This window comes from Sus scrofa, chromosome 9 (assembly GCF_054392235.1).
Source record: "Sus scrofa isolate SSC_HxYL_T2T_F1_AM1 chromosome 9, Sscrofa_HxYL_maternal_Yorkshire_Landrace_v2.0, whole genome shotgun sequence".
Lineage (NCBI taxonomy): Eukaryota > Metazoa > Chordata > Mammalia > Artiodactyla > Suidae > Sus > Sus scrofa.
The window spans coordinates 57613430-57630912 of NC_139391.1; the positions used below are offsets into that span (position 1 = coordinate 57613430).

The window sequence follows — 17483 nt, forward strand, 5'->3', positions numbered from 1 at the left end:
TGAAGTCTACCTCTGTTGCATTTTCACCACAAGCTCCACTGACTAATGAATTCTAAGGTCCCTTCCACCTCCTATCCCCAAGGCTTCATTGTATGAAATCTACTCTCATCACACCATTGTTTCCCTTGTGTTCTTGCACTATTTTGGGGGTGGGTGGGTGGAGGGGAGGGCCCACACCCACAGCATATGGAAGTTCTCCTGCCAGGGATTGAATCCAAGCCACCACAGCTGACCTACTGCCACAGCTATGGCAGTACTGGATCCTTAATGCACTGCACCACAATAGGAACTCCTGCACTATTAAAAAAAAAATGTATCCAAAGTAATATTTGGACATAAAGAGTCAAATAGTGTGACAGGGCTGATTGCAAAAAGAGATTCGAGTCCTACCTTTTTTGCAACTCTTGGCTTTTCCAACAGGTATTTACCTTCATGTTTCCAAGTAATTTGCTTATTATTTATTGTCGCTGTTGTTTTTTCATTTAAGACATCATGTGTTGGCCTCCTACCATAGGAAATGAGAATTTTAGTTTTCTTACCATTTGCCCTTGCTCTACACATATTTTTCCTCTCCATGTTCCATAATTATTTCACAATTTTGGTTAAATCAATACTACATTTTTATAGGATTATCGTTTTGTAAGTATTATTAATAATTGAGCCCCAAACTGTAATAATTACATTCCATTATTTTATAGATTTTTTTTCTGGGGTCATTTTTCTCCATTAAGTTTTCTATGAATCTATCCAGATTTTGCCACAAACTCTTAGAGAATTGCAAAAGCCCTCTCAAGCAGCGTCAGTAACACCAGGAGGGTCGTGGGTCCCTCTCTGCCTCTCAGGCCCCTCCCATGCCTGCCTCTCCTCCTCTGCTGCTGGGACCCACACTGGTTGCTCCCCAGGCCTGCTGCCATCTGTTCCAGGCTCCTGCCTCCCCCATTCCCAGTGTCCTGACCCCCTATTTTCTGAACACTGCGTCTTCTTTCTTGCTTTATCTTCTCCTTCCCTCACTCTTTTTTTTTTGGTGAAGCAGCAGCTTCTTGAGGTAAAGGGATGCAGGGTCCATGGGTACTTTTTTGAAAACATCTTTATTTGACTCTCATACTTGACTGGGTTTGACTGGCTGTAGAATTTTGGGTTGGGAAAGATTTCTGTATATACTGTTCCAGGACATTTTAGCATCTATTGTTGCTCTTGGAAAGTCCGATGTAATTCTTTTTAAAATTTTTTTTAAATTAGTAGTGATCTATAATGTTCTGTCAATTTCTGCTGTATAGCAAAGTGACCCAGTCATACATATATATATATACACACATTCTTTTTCTCACATTCTCCTCCATCATGTTCCGTCACAAGTGACTAGATGTAGTTCCCTGTGCTGTACAGCAGGATCTCCTTGTTTATCCACTCAAATGCAATAGTTTGCATCTACCAACCCCAAACTTCCAGTCCATCCCTCTCTCCTCCCCCCTTGGCAACCACAACTCTGTTCTCCATGTCCATGAGTTTGTTTCTTTCCTGTAGATAGGTTCATATATTAGATTCCAGATATAAGTGATATCATATGGTATTTGTCTTTCTCTTTCTGACTCACTTCATTTAGTGTGAGAGTTTCTGCGTCCATCCATGTTGCTGGACATGGCACTACTGTGTTCTTTTTAATGGCTGAGTAGTATTTCACTGTATATATGTGTGTGTGTTTACACACACACACACACACATACACACACACCCTCCATTGAAGAAGATACACGCACCCCTGTGTTCATCGCAATACTATTCACAATAGCCAAGACATGGAAACAACCTAAATGTCCATCGATAGATGAATGGATTAAGAAGTCCAATGCAATTCTGATTTTTGATTCCTCATATGTTAACTTTCTCTCTTTCTCTCTCTTTCTCTCATATGGGTTAATTTCTTTCTCTCTCTCTCTCTGGAAGCTTCTAGGATCTTCTCATTATCCTTCCCATTTGGGAATTTCACAATGATATGTCTTGTGTGGATTTTGGGGAGTCGTACTTGGTAGGCTCCTTTAGTCTAGAAACTCACTTTAGTTTGGGGAACATTCGTGGTATTATTTCTTTAATTACTACCTCCCTTAGATTTTTAAGTGTTCCTTTCAGCTGAAAATTGGATGTAGGACTGTCTGGATTTGTCCTCTAATTTCGCAGTTTTCCTCATCTAGCTTCCATTCTTTACCTTTTGTTCCTGGGAAATTTCCTGAACTTTAACCTCATATCCTTCCAATTGCTTTTGTGTATTTTTAATTTGCACTAACACTGAATCCCCAAGAGCTTTTTCTACTCTGAATGTGACTTTCTTCCAATAGCATTCTGTTCTTGAGCATGTTATCTTCTCATCTGTTTCGGGATGTTAATAGCTTGTTTTGTGAAAAAAAAAAAAAGTATTGCCCTTTCCCTCCATTGTCTGTCAACCATCTCTCTCTCTCAATCTGTGAACACAACTTTCCTGTTTAACCCCTGTTCGCATGTTAGAGGCTTTCATAAAATATTTGGAGGCCTCAACTGTCTATGCTTATTTAAGAGTGAGGCTGTAAAAAGTTCTCTGGAAGTTTTAGAGTAGAACCTCAACTGGATGACCAGGGAGTTTCACAGCATAATTTTTTTCCCCCCTGCTGGGGAAGGAGGAGGGACCCACAGTTGTCAATGCTGTAGCTCTTTTACTCAGAGGATTCCTCCAGTCTCCTGATAGAAAGGCATAGGCCTGGCTTGCAGGATTCTGGGTGTTTCAAGGGGCATGAGAGCAGGGGGCTTTCTTGTTCAGTTTGTAGACCTTCCTATCATCCCTCTGTTTCCATGTAGCCCACTTGCCCTGCCCTCTGCCGCATGTGGCATCCCCAAGTCCAGAACCTTCCTGTTGCAATCTTTCCTGCTGGTATTGGGGAGAGACAGTCATCGATAGGGTTGGAAAAGGGCTGGGGAAGGGATCTACCTCCTTCTAATATAGGTTTGCTTTTTTATTTTTATTTTTTGTCTTTTTGCCATTTCTTGGGCCGCTCCTGCGGCATATGGAGGTTCCCAGGCTAGGGGTCAAATCGGAGCCGTAGCTGCCGGCGTACACCAGAGCTACAGCAACACAGGATCCGAGCCGCTTCTGCAACCTACACCACAGCTCAGGGCAACGCCAGATCCTTTAACCCACTGAGCAAGGGCAGGGATCGAACCCACAACCTCCAGGTTCCTAGTCAGATTCGCCAACCACTGAGCCACTACAGAACTCCCAGGTTTGCTTTTTTCAGATCACCATGTCCACCAACTTCTGAGTCTTTTCGAGGTTCTGTGATCTGACCTGGCTTCTTGTTGTCTCTCCCTCTGCAACCACTCATTTTTAATTGTTGTCCCTCTGGTTGGTCAGCTTTCATTTGTCCATCCACCTCCTATCTCCCAACTTTTTGTTGATGTTGTCTTCTCTCTCATTCTCTTTGTCTCCTTATGATGTAATAGTTTTACCTTCATTTTAAAAGCATTTTAGAAGAAGAATTTAGATGAGTGATGTGATCAAGTTGCCATATCAGAATGGAAGTTATTTTACCTGCCTTTTCCTTTCCTAATCTTTAATCCCTCCTTTAAAAGTTATTTACAATAGCAGGGAATGCATTTTGAATATGATGGTACTGAAAAGCGTGCATTTGCTGAAGAGGCCAAAAATAGAAAATTTGCATATTCTAAAGCTGTGAGTACAGGAAACTTGCCAATGGATTTTGCTATCTGAACTAATTCCAAGGCAAAGAATTCTCAGTTCCCAAGGGAGGTGGTGTGGTCTCTTGAAGCAAGACACTGGATGGTGGTTGGGAGACTTGAGTTCTTCCAATTCCAACTTAAGTTTTCAGTTCTCCTACTGGAAAGTCATGCAAACTTGGACAGATTTTTTCTCCTCTGCGGGACTCAGTTTCCCCCAGAGGAAGAATCCTCTTAGTTCTTTATTGCTATGCCTGTGTTTTTTTAAGTCTCTGAGATTGAGCGCTCACCTAAAAAAATATCAGCTGCTGGGAAGGAAACATGCATGAAGGCAAACGCCCATAAAAAATGGTCTACATTCCAATCCAGTCCTCAAATTAAAAAAAGAAAAAAAAGTTCCCAGGAGTTCCCTTCATGACCCAGCAGTTAACGAACCTGACTAGGGTCCATGATGATGTGGGTTTGATCCCTGCCTCGCTCAGCAGGTTAAGGATCCAGTGTTGGTGTAAGCTGTGGTGTAGGTCGCAGATGTGGCTTGGATCTCTCATTGCTGTGGCTGTGGTATAGACCGACAGCCGTAGCTCTGATTTGGCTGCTAGCCTGGGAACTTCCATGTCATGTGGGTATGGCCCTAAAAAGCAAAAAAAAAAAAAAAAAAAAAAATTCTCAGAGTTCCTGATGTGGCCCAGTGGGTTAAGAACCTGATATAGTGTCCACGTTGATGTGGGTTCAATCCCTGGCCTCTCTTAGTGGGTTAAAAATGAAGATTTGCCACAAGCTGCAGCATAGGTCACAAATGTAGCTCGGATCCAGTGTTGCCATGGTCATGGCACAGGCCTGCAGCTACAGCTCTGATTCTACCCCAGCCCAGGAATTGCCATATGCCACAGATGTGGCAGTAAAAAAAAAAGTCTCTATGTATTCTCAAAGAATCTCTTTTCATGTGGGGAAAATATTTTCCCTACTGTCTCTGAGATACTCTCCCCTTTCCCTGAGGCTTTGGTGCCAGTTGACTTCCAGGAAGAATCTTGGCTGTTACTCAAATAAGTAACATCCCTAAAAATGTCCATCCCTAAAAATGGAATAAGTTCTTTCACTGAGAAGAATTTCAGTGAATAATGCTTCCCCACCCCCATGTAGTGATGTATTTATTTGTGCCCTTGCATGTTTACTGCCCGCTTTCTCTGTTAGATCTTAAGTTCCAGGAGGGCCAGAGCCTGGAGTATCTTGTTTCTTGCTATATCTGTTGTTCCTTGTCCAGGGCCTGATATATGGGAGGTGATTTAACAAATAAATTGGATAATAACAATTCAGTGTTTCTAAAATCACTCATTCCCCAGAGAAAGAGGCTCATGACATGGCAGGAGATTTAATTGTACAAGTGCTCTTATCTTCAGATGAGGAAAAGTGGGGAAGAGCTATTTTTTTTTTATAGTGGGTAAAGAAGTGCAGTGGGGGTTTTATTTGAAACCAATAAGGAATACTCTGGAGATTTTGACGGATGCTAAGGTTAATTCATTCTGTTTGCTTTTGGACCAGAATATAACCTTTGCATGATTAATGTTATGGGATTAGAATAAAGAGAATAGAAAGTTACTGTATATAAAGTATATTACACGTATTGTTTTAGTTAATTCTCTCAACAACACAGTAAAGTAGGTATTATTATCCTGATTTTACAGACAAGAAAACTGAAGTCCACAAAGTTTATATAAATTGCACACAAATACAGCTGGCAATGTTAGAGGTAAGTTTTAAATGCAGAGAGTCTAACTTCTTAGTGTCTTAAAAAGATTTAAGATAAGGAAGAATTCTTATATTTCTCCTCATTTTCCACTGTTTTCATCACTCTTCATTTGTTTGTGTAGATCTAAGTTTCCATTTGGTATCACATTCTTTCTTTCTTCACTTTGTTTTATGTGACTTTTTTTTTTTTTTTTTTTTTTTTTTGCTTTTTAGGGCCACGCACTTGGCATATGGAAGTTCCCAGGCTAGGAGTTGAATTGGAGCTGTAGCCACTGGCCTACACCACAGCCATAGCAATGCAGGATCGGAGCCTCATCTGTGACCTACACCACAGCTCATGGCAATGCTGAATCCTTAACCCACTGAGCAAGGTCAGGGATTGAACCTGCATCCTCATAGTTGCTAGTCAGATTCATTAACTGCTGAGCCACAACGGGAACTCCAAGGAATCATATTCTTTCTACCTGAAGCAAATCCTACATGTTTCTGTTAGTGTAGAACAGGTGGCAATTAACTTTCTCAGCTTTTTGTGTGTGTGTGTGTCTGAAAAAGTATATATATATTGCTTTCTAGGGATGCACTTGAGGCACATGGAGGTTCCCAGGCTAAGGGTCGAATCGGAGCTACAGCCACCAGCCTACACCAGAGCCACTGCAATGCCAGATCCAAGCTGCGTCTACGACCTACACCACAGCTCACAACAACGCCAGATCCTTAACCTGCTGAGCAAGGCCAGGGATCAAACCTGCAACCTCATGGTTCCTAGTAGGATTTGTTTCTTGCTGAGCCACGATGGGAACTCTCTGAAAACATATTTTTAAAAATTCGTTTTTGAAAAGTATTTTCACTGAGTGCAGAAATCTGGACTGATGTTTTTAAGTGCTTCAAAGAGCGCCTCTATTGCCTTGTAGTCTGTGTAGCTTCTGACTATGAGTCTGTCCTAATTCTTATCTTTATTCCTTTATACATAATGTTTATTTTTTCTCTGTCTACCTTCAAGATTTCCTCTTTATCTCTGGTTTAAATCAGGTTAACCATGATTTAACCATGATATATCTGTGAGTGTGTATATGCATGTCTTTTAATCCTGTTTGTGATTCTTTGAGCTTCTTGGATCTGCGGTTTGTTATCTTTCATTAATTTTGGGAAATTCTCAGCCATCAGTTCTTCAAGTAATTCTTCTGCCATGTTCTCTCCCTTTTACTTATGGAACTCCAATTACACATGTATTAGACCATTTGCTATTATCTCACAGCTTCTGGATACTCTTTTTTGTTGTTTTCCTTTCTTTTGGTGTTTCTCTTTCAACCACTCTGGAAGAGAATTGCCTATTCCTTTGAAGTTCCCTCAAGAGCTTCCTCTCTTCTTTCCAAATTAAGGTCTTGTCTACCAGACAGCCTATTACCAAATATTACTTCTTCCTTTGGTGACAATGGGATTATTCAGATCTGTGTAATGCAATAACAGGCAATTATGTGGACACAGAGACAGAAACTTTGACTTATTCATGTAGATTTGATCTACACAACAACTTGAGAAGCAGGCATAGAGAGACTCTAGATAAATTGACCAAGGTCACTGGGCTGGTAAGTGAGTGGTGAAGTCAGGCTAGCAGGCTCCAGAGACCCCTCCGTGTACCACTGGCTTATGGTGCTTACTGAAAGTTACTCAGCTTGAATTATGAGAAGTAGCCAAATGTGTACCTCCCAGTTCTAAATACCAAGTGCTTTCTACCATGTTAGACTGGAAAAATAAGCTTGGATGAGGGAGTTGACCTGAAGGAACTCTTGTACTTTTGGCCTTGGAGGTGGGTGTGTAGAAGAAGAAGGAGACTTGACCTGCCTCTTTGGCCAAATTGGACTCTACTCAGTGGTAGCTAATGGCCCAGGAATCTTGTCTTTCTTCCCTTACAGAGATCTCTTTCCAGGACAAAATCTGTTCCTGGCTTGCTTTTTTTTTTCCTTTCAGAACTGAGGTGAAGGGACCATTGCTAGTAGAAAGTCCCTTTCTGACTTTAGCATCTCATTTCTGAGGAAAGACCAAGGCCACCCCATGGATGCAGGGCACCAGTATTGTTATCAGCTCCAGAAACTGCCCAACACTAAGAGTGCTGACAAGGGCAGATGGTTCTGAAGGATAGTGTTTTTACCAGGAAGATGTGGCTAGGGAGGGAAGGAGTTGTGATGTCTCAGGACCTCCACATCACTCTAAAGCATTTCCAAGAGCAGAAAGTTTCGATCCCCTGGGTGCTGCTAGTCTTGCAAACTTTGGTAAGTAGTGTCCATGGATTTTCTAGACTTCTCAGAGTCCAGAGGATAAATACCAGGAAAAGCCACACAAATATAGGCAGTGTATGCTGGAACATCAAGCTGGTAAGGGAACATAAGGAAACCTCTAGGGAGATGGGCTCCAGTGATTTGGCTCAGCTGTCTGGTCATTTATACTGATGCTCTATTTGGAATGTGTGAAGATAGGATAGATATAAAAAATGGATATTTATGCTGAAGAAACCAATGTGATACACATTAATGTAATCACAGAAATAGTTACCAAGTATTTGCTAGAGAAAGGCTATGATTCCAGCCACTTTGTAGGCTCATAGATTTTTCAGATAGTATCTCTAGCTCCAAGAAACTTGAGCCTCACTGGAGAGAGAAGATGCACACATTTAAAAAGCTAGTCCTATAGGACAGCATATGGGAGAAGCAACATGACATAGTAATCTTCAAATGGGTATGCTTAGTTTCAAATCTTTTACTAGTTCTGTGGTTTTACCTAACTACCTGAGCCACATTTTCCTCATTTTTAAACTGGGAATACTGCCATTACTTCATACATATAAAATATTAAATGAGGAGGGCGTGCAAAGCACCCATGCTGGTGTTAGGCTCACAGTAAGACCTTATAATTTGTTGGATCTAAATGTAATGAAATAAGTGGCTGTGTGAGTTTGCTAGGCCTGCTCTAATGAGGTACACAGACTGGGTGGCTTAAACAACAGAATTTTATCCTCTCATAATTCTGGAGGCCAGAAGTCCAAGGTCAAGGTGTTGACAATGTTGGCTTCTTCTCTCCCAGCCTCTTGTGGTTTTCTAACAATTGGTGGTGTTTCTTGGCTTGTAGACACATCACCCAAATTTCTACCTTCACGTTCACAAGGTGCATGACTGTGTTACCTTTTCACAAGGACACTGATCCTATGTCCACCCTACTCTAGTATGTCCTCATCTTAACTAATCCATCTGAAACAACCCTGTTTCCAAATGAGGTCACATTCTGAAGTATGTAGGACTTCAACATGTGAATTTGGTGGTCGTGGTGGTGGGTACACAATCCAACTCATAATAGTTGGGTAAAGAAAAAATTCTGGAGAAGGTAGAGGAGATGGAGAGAGATCACTGGTATCCAGAGTGACCAGTGAAAGCTTCTTAGATTGTATGGGGCTTCATCCAGGACTTGACAGTTGGCAGGAGCTTGGTGGAAGTGAGGCAAGGCGAGGGGGTGGTAATTACCCTGGGGGAAAATGTGGTGAGCAAGGCTTTAAAGACAGAAATGTGGCGATATGCTTGAGTAAAACAACCAGGCTGGATTGGAGAGCATGGGCCAGGGAGTACTTTGGAGGTCCTTGACTGCTGAAGCAAAGAGTTTGCACTTCATACCCTTAGCATGAAGAAGCCATTGAAAGATTATGACACATACCCCAGAAACAAATAAGCAGTCCCAGTAAGACCTGGATTATGTAAATATTTGCTCCAGTGGTTGAAAATGACACTAGAGACCCATATTACTAGTGCATTTGCTATGAATTACTGTGCAGTAGTGAAGTGAGTTGAGTGAATTTTTGTATATACTTGGTCTCTTGGCTGGCTGGATTTGTGGGTATGGTCTGTAATCACATGAGAGCTTGTCTATGGGCCAAGTGACCTGGTTTATATGGGGATATATGGGGATTGGACCAGATGGCTAGAATATGTAGTGTTCTCAGGGCAGAAGAGGGGCTGCACAATGGAGATCGGGTAGATTGTGTTAATCAGGAAATGCTGGTGAGGAAGGGGAGCTCCGGTTGTCTCCCTGAATGGAGGGATGACAGAAAACACAAAGGGCAGTTTCAAGAAGCTCATGTTTCATAGGCTGTCCCAGTTCACTGCCCAGGCCATTCATCCTTGCTCCATTAGAATCTCAACACCTAGGTCATACCAGAGCCAAAACCTCATGGAAAAGTGTCAGTCGTTTGGCCTATAGGATGCCAACTGATTTCAGGGGAAACTCCTGTTTAATCTCAGTTGTCGGTTGCTGTGGCAGCAAATCAGCACAGTCCTAGCATCCGACACATCTGACACATCACTCAGGGCAACAGCCACATCTGGCACCACGCAATTCTTATGGGCAACCCCGTAGTCACCATGGACTGTGTAGGCTCTGTAATTAACTTGTCAGCGCTCTCCACTGGTGGCCAGGAATTTCCACCAGTCCTGGAGGGCTTAGCTTAGGATGTGAGCTATAGAGTGGGAAGGTCTTGCCCTGACTCTAAGAACCAAGCCTGGCACTTCCGGTGGGCAAGTTTGTGGCTTGTCTGTGTACTTTGGGTTATGCAGAATTCTGTTTAGGAGCACTTCATTGTTGTTCCTTAGGAGCCGTTATGAAGTCCCCATTACAGAGAGAACCCAGACTCAGAGCAAATGCAAGCTGACCAGACCTTTCCAATGTGTAAGTACTTAGAGTTTACATGTAACTAGCATGGTGCTCACTGTATGTCAAACTCCACTGGGTTATCTGCACCTGGGTTTCTTTCCCTATGGTTTCCCACTCATCTGAGAATTGGATACCAAACCTATTTCCTTTCCAGAGTGACCTTTGGCCCTCATTATCCCCCAACATTGAGATAATGCATGTAAAACACCTTAATTGTTTGGCACTTGACATATCACAAGTTCTGAATAGACAGTGGATAGAAACAATACTTAGAGTCACTCCTACAACATGCCAGTTGCAGCCCCCTCAGTCTAGAAATCACCCTTTACTTGGGTTTCTTATGAACAGTCACATCCCAATGGCAACACTGACAGCAGTTATCAGGGAAGGAAATGGGAAGAGGTGTTGGCTTCTCTGGTGTGGCCAGAAGTCATGGTATCAGCTTTAATTGGTGATCCAGGAAGGGTGTGTGTGCTTTGCAGATATGGCAGGCATTGGTGGCCTCTCTTGTTTTCTTTTTCAGCTCTAAGTCATTCGGTAGAAAAATCCAAAGCTGGAAGAAATGTTGGGGTAATAGTTGATTGCCTGTAGTTTTATCCATTAAAAGGGTTTTAAGTTAGAGAAATAAACCTTCATCTTTTTTTACCTGTGGCTTAGTATCTTCAGTATTGTTCTGGACACCATAAGATACAAAAAAAGACAGAACACATAGTTCCTGTGATCAAAAATCTATTATTTAGTTAGCTAAAGAAGATATTTGTACAGGAAAACAGTAAATAAATAAATTCAGGGGAGTTCCCGTCGTGGCTCAGTGGTTAATGAATCCGATTAGGAACCATGAGGTTGCGGGTTGGATACCTGGCCTTGCTCAGTGGGTTAAGGATCTGGCATTGCTGTGAACTGTGATGTAGGTTGCAGGTGTGGCTTGGATCCCGTGTTGCTGTGGCTCTGGCGTAGGCCAGCAGCTACAGCTCCGATTCGACCCCTACCCTGGGAACTTCCATATGCCGTGGGAGTGGCCCAAGAAATGGCCAAAAGACAAAAGAAAAGAAAAAAAAAAAACACAAAAAGAAATTCAGGAAAAGATTTTTTGAAACTTCCCAAGTACTACCCAATGCAATCTTTGGATCAGTGCCGTTCCTATCAAGATACCAAAGATAATTTTTGCAGAAATGGAAAGATTTATCAAATTCAAATGGAATCTCAAGGGACTGCAAATAGTCAATAAAATCTTGAAGAAGAACAAAATTGAAGATATCACCCTTACTGATTTCAAAATTTACTACAAACTACAGTAATCGACACAACATGGTATGCGCATAAAAATAGACATTTAGACCAATAGAATAGAGAGCCCAGATATAAACCCCTGCATGTATAGTCAGACGATTTTACTTTTTTAATTTTTTTATTTTTTTGTCTTTTTTTGCTATTTCTTGGGCCGCTCCAGCGGCATATGGAGATTCCCAGGCTAGGGGTCTAATCGGAGCTGTAGCCACTAGCCTACGCCAGAGCCACAGCAACGCAGGATCCGAGCGGCATCTGCAACCTACACCACAGCTCACGGCAACGCCGGATCGTTAACCCACTGAGCAAGGGCAGGGACCAAACCTGCAACCTCATGGTTCCTAGTCAGATTCATTAACCACTGCGCCACGACGGGAACTCCAAGCCAGACGATTTTGAACAGAAGTTCCAAGACCATTTGTAGAGGAAAACACAGGTTTTTTTGTGGTTTTTTTTGTTTTTTTTTTTACCATGGTTCATGGAAAACTGGACATCCACTGCAAAAAATAAAATTAGACGCTTATACCATCCACATAAATTAACTCAAAGTGGATAAAAAAATCTAAATGTAAGGGCTAACACTATAAAACTCTTAGAAGAAAACACAGGGGGAAAGCTCATGACATTGAATTTGGCAATGATTTTTTTGGATATGACACCAAAAGCATAGGCAACACAAGGACAAAAAGTAGTTAAATTGGACTTCATCAAAATTTACAACTGTGCACATCAAAGGACATCATCAATAGAGTGAAAAGGCAAGCCACAGGATGGGAGAAAATATTTGCAAATCATATATCTGAAATAGGATTAATATCTAGAATACATAAAGAAGTCCTACAACTCAATAACAACAAAAACAACCCAATTTTTAAAAAGACCTATTGTATAGCACAGGGAACTATATTCAATATCTTAAAATAACCTAAAATGAAAAAAAATCTGAAAAAGAACCACTTTGCTGAGTCATTTTCTGTACACCTGAAACTAACACAACAGTATTATTAATTTTTTTTGTCTTTTCTTTTTTAGGGCCGAACACGAAGCATATGGAGGTTCCTAGGGTAGGGGTCAAATCGGAGCCGTAGCCACCTGCCTTGCACCACAGCCACAGCAACACCAGATCCGAGCTGCATCTGTGAACTACACTACAGCTCAGGGCAACGCTGGATCCTTGACAGACTGAGCAAGGCCAGGGATTGAACCTGCATCCTCATGAATACTAGTCAGATTCATTTCCACTGAACAATTACAGGAACCCCTAACACAACATTATAAATCAACTCTTCTTCAATAAAAAAAAAAATGTTCAAAGGACTTGAATAGACAGTTCTCCAAAGAGGATATACAGATGACCAATAAACACACGAAAATGTGCTTAAATCAGCAGTCGTTAGGGAAGTGCAAATTAAAACCACAATAATATCCAACTTCTCATTCCTTAGAATATAAAACAAAAACAGAAAATAACAAGTGCAGCAAAGGTAGCAGAGGAACTGGAAGCCTTGTGCATTGCTGGTGAGAATATAACAGGGTTCAGCCACTGTGGAACACAGCATGGCATTCCTCAAAAAATTAAGCATTGAATTACCACATGATCCAGCAATTCCACTCCTGGGCATCCACTCCAAAAAAAATTGAAAGCAGGAATTCAAATAGACCCACGTACACCAATGTTCACAGCACATTATTCACAGTAGCTAAAGATGGAACCAACCCAAATGTCCATTGACAGATTAATAAATAAATCAAACAAACGTGATATGACATGAATGAAAGTTAAAGCTACTATGCTAAGTGAAATAAGCCAGACAGAGAAAGACAAATACGGTGTGACCTCACTTATATGTAGACTCTAAAACAAGAAAAACAAGAAACTCATAGAAGAAGAGGTCACATTTGTGGTTAACAGCGATGTGGTGGGGCTGGGAGAATTGGATGAAGATGGTTGAAAGGCAGAAACGTCCAGTTATAAGATGAATAAGTAGTAGGATGCCATGTTCAACACAATGACTACAGTTAATACCATATAATCTATAGGAAAGCTGTTAAGAGAGCAAATCATAAAAGTCCCCATCATAGGAAAAAAAAAAAAAGTTTGTATCTGTATGAAATGATAGAGTTAAGGAAACTTACTGTGGTGATCGGAGTACCTGACATGGCTCGGTGGAAACGAATCTGACTAGCATCCTTGAGGACGCAGGTTCGATCCCGGGCCTCGCTCAGTGGGTTAAGGATCCAGCGTTGCCATGGGCTGTGGTGTAGGTTGCAGGCTTGGCTTGGATCCTGCGGTGCTGTGGCTGTGGCTGTGGCTGTGGTGTAGGCCGGCAGCTGCAGCTCTGATTTGACTCCTAGCCTGGGAACCTTCATATGCTGCAGGTGCAGCCCTAAAAAGACAAAGAAAAAAAAAAACTTACTGTGGTGATCATTGCAGGATATATATAAGTCAAATCATTAAGCTGTACAACCTAAGTGTGTATAGTAGTGTATGTCAAGGATATCTCAGACAAACTGGAAAACCCAGTAGGATTTGATTAGGAAATGCATGGAGGGTGCAAAGAGGTTTGGTCTGGCAGGAGCTGCAGGCAGGCTGTCAGCTCTGAGCTGGGGAGGCTGGAAAGATCATGGGGCACAGGAGGGGTGGGGACCGGGCAGGCTCCTGGGAAGCAGCCACATGCCAGGAAGAGGAAGCATTGCTGCTCTGTTATCAGAATGGTCTGGAGCGAAACAGCAGGAAAAGGGAGGCAGGGAGATGGGCTGGGATCCTACTGAAGCCACCAGGGCCAAGGTATCAGGACTTGGGCTAGGGGACTATTAGACGGGGGGACGAGGGGCCCTGGCAAATCCTTGTTGCTGGGCACGGTCCCCCCCTTCTCCTCCTGGTGGCCAGTGGTCGTCTGGGTCCTCTGCAGTGAGGAGGGGAGGATCAGAACATCCCCACCCTCTTCTGTTTGGACCTTTCAAAATGTGGTCAGATGCGTATGAAGGATAGTGTTTATCTGGGGAAACATCTCCAAATCGTGGTCTTGTATAGCAGATGAGAGAGCTGGGTTAGGTAGCTGGGGCTGGAATAATAATTGCTCCATATGTACCACGTGCCAGGCACTATGGAGGGTAAACGTAAGAGTGAAAAGATGACAGGCATCTCTTCTCACATGGCCACCTGCTCTCGATCTGTCGCCCCCTTTCAGTGAGCTCACATGTGCCAGAGAGCCTGGCCCAACACCTGGCAGAGGGTAGAGGCTTAAATGGTACCTATTGTTTTCCTGCTCCTCACGGCTCTGGGTGTCCTGTCAGAATCATCCTTCATCACTCTGTCACTGCTCGCATGTGCTGTTGCACACATACCTCTTTCCCCCTCTTTCTGGTTGCTGTAAAGCTAATCCCGGATCACCCACAGGCATGAGCTCACCAGGCGTGAAGCAGGATTGACATCGCCTAGCAACTAGGCAAATAGCTCCTGCAGGCCCCACAGGGGCTCCAGAACCTCATCCCTGGGGCATGTGGGAACGGAAGAGCTTCAGCTGAAATAAAGACACAAACAAACGGATCTGGTCCCCAAACATCACGCTTCATGCACGGACTCTCAGGGGCATGATCTTATTTGCATCCTGCTTAACCACCCTCTCAAGCTCCAACACGTCCCTGAAAGGGTCAGATAGGAGGGCTAAGCAGTCAGGGTTGGAAAATATATAAAGCTTGCACACAGAGATTCACACACACACATAGTTTGTTCAGACTTCCTGTTCCCTCCGTCTACGCTGAGTCAGGGGAGCTGGTTGCACGTCAGAGGCCATCAGCCATCCTGCATGTCTGGATCAGTGAATGAAGACAAAAGTTGCTCAGGTCAGAAATGTTATGCAACCCTCTGTGACAGATGTCCACCCCACTTCCTGGTCCTCCTCCACCACACAAACAGCACTAGATGGGAAAGTTCAGCGCCCAGAGCACAAAGTGCTGCCATCCGCCGCGACAAGGGGGAGGCGGTGGGTGCCTAGGAGCTGAGCTATGTCCACAGCAATGGGGAGTCCTGGTTTGCTTGTGGACGTGCTTTGGGGGCTCCATTCCTGCAGAGGGATGATTTTAAGTAACGAGAGAGAGAGTTTTCAGCAGGGCAGCTGTGCAGACGAATTTTCTGCCAGATTGCTGGGTCAGAGGTGGGAGGAGGGCAGAGTGAGTGATGCCGTGATTTTGCCTCCCACGGCCCCATCTGGGGAAGGAGGCGTGATTAAAAGCCTGGAATACAAGGCCTAGAGGAGAAGCCTCCACTTGGAGGTGATGGCTTCCCACCAGGAGGAGAGTGAGGTTGGTTGGGCTTCCATACTGCAGAGTAGCTAGTGACCCTGGTTGGGTTGACAGGGGCTGGGACCTGGGTCCTGGATCTGCCTCTCACTAGCTGTGTGGCACCAGGTAATTTGTCCTCTGCACACTGAGACTAGTGATGCTCTTAGGATGCGTATGGTTGAAGCCCCAGGCCCGGAGCCCTGGTCACGTCTCTCTCACTCTAACCACCTGGTGCTTGTGGAGTTTTCAGACCTGATTCCACAGCCAGCTCACCTGGCTGCCTTTCAGCTTGAACATCATCATCTATCTCGTCCCTCAGTCTCTGGACTTGACCATTTGACTCTCACATAATCAGGTCCTGTCTTCCAGTTGGTCCTTTCCGTCCCTATCCCTGCTCTGGCTGGTCACAGCTCCTGACTCAGCTCTCTTGGCATCAAATAAAGTCTGTTGTTCTGATCCTGTGACCAGATCCTACCTTATAGAAATGATCATGCCTCAGGCCTACACAGAACATTTGCAAGCTAACTGAATATGCAAGGTTTTAAAAAATATTAACCCAATTCATATATATTTAGGCTTCCGTGCTTTTACTTCCTCAAGCATCATCTGAGTCTTGGGACTGGGCCAGAGCCAGGGTTTTGGGTTCTGATCTTGGAATATTTTCCTCTTGTAGAACTGAGGGAGGAATTAGGGTGACCCTGAGTGGATTGTGAGCCAGAGCTGATCCAGGATGAATCTGAAATGAAAAGGGGTCTGTAGAAATGACCATCTCCCCATTTTTTTTTTTTTTTGTATTTTCTGTCTTTATAGGGTTGTACCCGCGGCATATGGAGGTTCCCAGGCTAGGGGTCTAATTGGAGCCGTTGCTGCCGGCCTGTGCCAGAGCCACAGCAACACAGGATCCGAGCTGAGTCTGTGACCTATACCACAGCTCACGGCAACGCCAGATCCTTAACCCACTGAGCGAGGCCAGGGATCGAACCCGAAACCTCATGGTTCCTAGTCAGATTCGTTTCCACTGCACCATGACGGGAACTCCCATCTCCGCATTCTTACCTAATCTAATGGGTACCATCAAATTTTTTGACCGTTTTATATTTTATTTTTTGGCTGAGCCTGTGGCATGTGTAATTTTCCAGGCTAGGAATCAAACCCTTGCCACAGTAGCAACCCAGGCTGCTGCAGTGACAGTGCCAGATCCTTAACCTACTGTGCCACAAGGGAACTCCTGTTCTATATTTTAATGCAAACTTGTATCTATTCAAAATCTAACATCTGTCTAACTATTCAAAGTCCCGGTGGCTGATACTATCACAACCTTAGTAACAAATGTGATTGTAGGTGTAGTTTTGCATAGATTATTTTACCTTTAGGAAATCCAGAATCTCTAGAAATTATTAAAACTATGAAGAGATTGACTTTTAGATCAATCTCTGGCCAAATGTACCCACATCAAAATACTGGTATTTTCTTTGATCCTGAAGCAGAACTGTAGCATGTATGGATTTTATTTTTTATTTTATTTTATTTTATTTTATTTTATTTTATTTTATAGCAGATCTATTTCAACACAGTTCTATTTATTCTTTGTTCTATGTTTATTTATTTTTGTTATAACTGGTTTACAGTGTTCCATCAATTTTCTACTGTACAGAGTGGTGACCTGGTTACACATACATGTATCAATTCATCTGAAGTGGTTAGACATAGTTCCCAGTGCTATACAGCAGGATCTCATTGCCCATCTATTCCCAAGGCTACAGTCTGCATCT

At 43.1% G+C, this 17483-nt stretch overlaps 1 protein-coding gene across 12 annotated transcripts in view; it reads left to right on the forward strand.

Annotated features, from left to right (window-relative positions):
- Nucleotides 1–17483, forward strand: part of LOC110255461 (uncharacterized) — a 334726-nt gene that overhangs the window by 168285 nt on the left and 148958 nt on the right. For 2 of the 12 annotated variants that reach the window (XR_014816769.1, XR_014816780.1), the window contains one exon: nucleotides 10080–10155. The exons of 8 other annotated variants lie outside the window; for them this stretch is intronic. The gene's annotated coding sequence lies outside the window, so the exon portion shown is untranslated. Of the gene's footprint in view, nucleotides 1–5384; nucleotides 5450–10079; nucleotides 10156–17483 lie in introns of all 12 variants that reach the window. 2 more of the 12 variants (XR_014816767.1, XR_014816773.1) reach the window with 2 other exon arrangements.